We start from the raw sequence: 4,164 nt of genomic DNA, 5'->3' as shown, positions 1-4,164 counted from the left end.
GAGTTTATCGAAGACCAAAAAAGCACCCTTTACATAAAAGAACTCCAAGCCAAGGGTCACTAGCAAGTTTGAGTACCAACTGGTATGGGTAGGATGGAAATCAATGATTAAAAGAGAACTCGAGGCTCTGATTGCTACAATGGAATAAAGTCTTGGTGTAGCAGTGACTTACATTAGCACTGTTTTGTTTTTCTTTCTTTTTTCTAAATACTTGTTTACATACAAAGTTCATAAAGTTTATATTCATTGTTTTTTATACCAGATCTTTCTCCTTTCATTTACCCACCCCACTCTCCACCCATCAAATTGTGTGACCCAATGATTAATTAAGGACCCCCTCCCCTCCTTGGATCCTCGTGCTCAGTCTACAATAATGGTCATTTACAGTATGTGTCTTTCTGAGACTAAGTTCATTTAGCATAATGCTCTCCAGTCCTTTCTATGCTAGGTAATAATTTACAAAATCACTCCTCCTGCATGCCACATAGTATTCCATTGTGTAAATGTACCATAATTGCTCAATCCATTCCATTGTGGATGGGCATTTGGGCTGTTTCCATGTTCTTGCTGTGGTAAAGGAGGCTGATATGAACATTGGTGTACAAGTCTCTGTTTATGCCTCAGTTCTCATTTTCTCAGGGTGTATCCCAAGCAGTGGACTAGCTGGGTCATATAGAATTTCTATGTACAGCTTTTTGAAGGAACACCAAACTCCATTCCAGAGTGGTTGTAGCATTTTACAATTCCACCAACAATGCATAAGTGTTTCTATCTCGTCACATCCTCTCCAACATTTATTACTTGCTGCCCTGCAAAACGTTTTCACTGCTACTCAGGTAAAATGGCATCTCGTTATGGTTTTGATTTGCATCCCTCTTAACTGCTTTCAAAATGTGTTTTTCATGTGTATTATCCTGGGTCCCCCCCACCCCAATATCTGTAACTTCAGTGGGGCAGGGGTTAGTATTCTGACAGATGAATCAAAGAAGAAAGGCTCAGAGGAATTAAGCAACTTGACTAAGGTCACACAGCAAGCTGTAAAGGTGGTGATCAGAACACAGGTCTCCTGGCCACCAATTCATTGATTATTGTAGACACTACCTTCCAGAGCATTATCAGATCATAAAATTACATGACCATGAACCCTCTAGGATTCCATAGTTTTCTGTCCAGTGATGAACAGACTCCTATGTCAAAGGAAGTCATAATTTAAGGAATAGAAATAGAATTCCCAAATAGTTGTCATATGCTCTGCTTACTTTTTCTGAACAACAAAGAAAAAAAAATGCTGGATATTGCTGGAAGGTATGAAATAAGGCAGTATCAATCTCAGTTTCTATTATTATCCATTCTTTTTTTTTTTCATCATGAGTACATGTTAACAAAAGCAAAATAAAGCATATTCCATAGTCTTCGAGTGGATTCCAACTCATAGAGGTTTCCAATCTTCATAGGATAAAATTACCAGTCTTTCAACATGAAGCAGCTGTTGGATTCAAACTATTTACCTTTAGGTTAGCAGCCTCACTTAGAACACACTATACCACCACAGCTTTTTGAGTAACTATAAAAATAAAACTAAAATGTCATTGCTGTTGGTTTTGAACTAACTCCTAACTAGCCTTCAAACAGTTTTCCAGGCTCTAAGTCACATGGAAAGATAGTGTCCTTCTTTTCCTACAGGAGCTACTGAGGGATTTGAATTTTTAAAGAAACATGGCCTTTGGCTGAGTTGAACAAATCCCTACAAACAATGTCACCTGAGCTCCTTTGGATATGTATTTGGATATCAAACCATCTAGAATGAAATATTTGTAAAGGACTTCTATCCACATTAAATGTTGCTGTTGCTGCTGTTACATGGTGTTGAGATGACTATAACTCATTGTGACCCTATGAACAGCAGATCTGAACCCTGTCTGTTGCTGTCCTCACCATCTCTGATACATTTAGGTCCATTGTTTCAGACATTGTGTCTATCAATCTTATTTAAGGTCTTCCTTTCTTAAATGGCATATTAATCATGTACTGTTGTCATCTCAGTTTATTCTGAAATTCCAGTAAATAAATTTAACACTGAAAAATGTAAAAAAAAATTGGATTACATGTAATTTGCACAAAAGCAATGCTACTTATCATGTGTGAGCCTGGGGTGGGGGGACAGGGCCCTTCTGCTTAGGGGCAAGGGAGAGGCCTGTGGAAAGGCAGAAGCTTCCTGTCACATCACCATGCTGTGATTATTTGGAATAACTATTTTAAAAAAGAAAGAACGATGTACAATCAAAGTCTGGGGGAGTGGAGGGGAAGGAGGAAACTCTCTTACCACATGAACTGCTGTCGCCCTCACCATTCTAGTTTATAAGTCCTGAGTCAAGTGAAAAAAAAAAAAACAAACCAAAAAGCCAAGGGATAAGGCAGTGCCAATTCTCATCTCCTTTGGTATTTTGTTGGGGGTTTTTTTCTGTGCAATTTAGGCTTTGGGATTTGTTTTTTAGTCAAGAAATGGTGTAACAAAACCAAACAGTCCACCTAGAAGAATTTGTGGTGGAGAATGGAGGGGCCAGATTTGTCATACTCTTCCTTGCTGATCCACATTTGCTGGAAAGTGGACAGGGAGGCCAGGATGGAGCCGCCAATCCACACAGAGTATTTGTGTTCAGAGGGAGCAATGATCTTGACGTTCATAGTGCTGGGGATCAGTGCTGCGATCTCCTTCTGCATCTTGTCAGTGATGCCTAGGTCCCACCTGACAGCACTGTGTTGATGTAAAGGTCTTTGTGAATGTCAACATCACACTTCATGATGGAGCTGAAGGTAGTTTTGTGGATGTCACAAGACTCCATGCCCTAGAAGGAGGTGTGGACGAGTGTCTCAAAGCAGCAGAAACACTCATTGCCAATGGTGATGACCAGTCCATAGAGAAGCCCATACCTCTACTCCAAGGAGGATGAGGAGGCCATTATAGCCATCTCCTGCTTCAAATCCAGGGCAACATAACAAACAGAGTTTCTCCTTGATGTTATGCATGATTTCCCACTCTGCTCAGCCATGATGGTGAAACTGTAGCCAAGCTAAGGTGAAGATCTTCATGAGGTAGTCCATCAGGTCCCGGACAGGCAGATCCACATGCAGGATGGCATGATGGAGGGTGTACCACTGGTAGATGGGCACAGTGTGGGTGACTTCATCACCAGAATGCATCATAAAGCTGGTGATGTGGCCAAAAGCAAACAGGGACAGAATGTCCTGGATGGCAACGTATATGGCAGGGTTGTTGAAGGTCTCAAACATGACCCCGGTCATCTTTTTCTGGTTAGCCTTGGGGTTCAGAGGGGCCTCTGTCAGCAGCTCAAGGTGCTTTTTCAGAGACCACATGCAGCTCGTTGTAGAAGGTGTGGTGCCAGATCATCTCCATGTCATCCTAGTTGGTGACAATGTCATGCTCAATAGGGTACTTGAGGGTCAGGATGCCTCCTTTGCTCTGGGCTTCATCACACACGTAGGAGTCCTTCTAGCCCATGCCCACCATCATGCCCTGGTGTCGAGGGCTCCCCATGATAGAGGAGAAAACAGCCCAGTAGGCGTCATTGCCCAAAAGCTGGCCATGTCAGTGCCCTTGTCTACCGTGAGCACAGCGATATCATCATTCATGGTGAGCTGGGAGTGGCAGTGTCTGTGCAGAGAGGCCTCTGATCCAGGGCGTATGAGGTCTCAGCTGCTATCTTTTGATTTCTTGACAGCTACAAACATAGGAGTTAACTATTGCTGTTATTGTTGTAAGGTGCTGTCATCCTTATTCATTACCCAACGTTTAGATGCAAAGAAAGTAATCAAAAGATAGTGGCTTTAATCAAGTGCACCTTAGCCTTTACACTGACATTGTTGCTCCTTAGCACTTTCGTGGGGTCCTTGACAGTATAGTTTCTCAGTGTAACACATCTTTCGATTTCTTGACTACAAAGGGTGTTGATTAAGAATCCAAATTAAATTAAATAGTTGACAACAGACAGCTGTTGTTAGGTGCTGTCAAGTTGAATATAACTTATAGTGGCCCTATGAATATCAGCTCTGAACCCTGTCCTAACCTGTGCTATCCTCATCATAAGTTAATTACAAGTCCATGGCCTGAATTAGGTGCACATTAATCCTCAAATTTTCATCGTT

General features: G+C 41.7%; 1 pseudogene; it reads right to left on the bottom strand.

The window, feature by feature from the left end:
- Positions 1-2,529: 2,529 nt before the first annotated feature.
- LOC102843824 lies at positions 2,530-3,651 on the bottom strand (annotated as a pseudogene).
- Between the last annotated feature and the right edge of the window lie 513 nt (positions 3,652-4,164).

The sequence above is a fragment of the Elephantulus edwardii genome, unplaced genomic scaffold (assembly GCF_000299155.1).
Source record: "Elephantulus edwardii isolate Elephantulus edwardi_28Jun2011 unplaced genomic scaffold, EleEdw1.0 scaffold00104, whole genome shotgun sequence".
Lineage (NCBI taxonomy): Eukaryota > Metazoa > Chordata > Mammalia > Macroscelidea > Macroscelididae > Elephantulus > Elephantulus edwardii.
The sequence above is the reverse complement of the archived record's forward strand: the minus strand, read 5'-3'. Positions and strand labels throughout refer to the sequence as shown.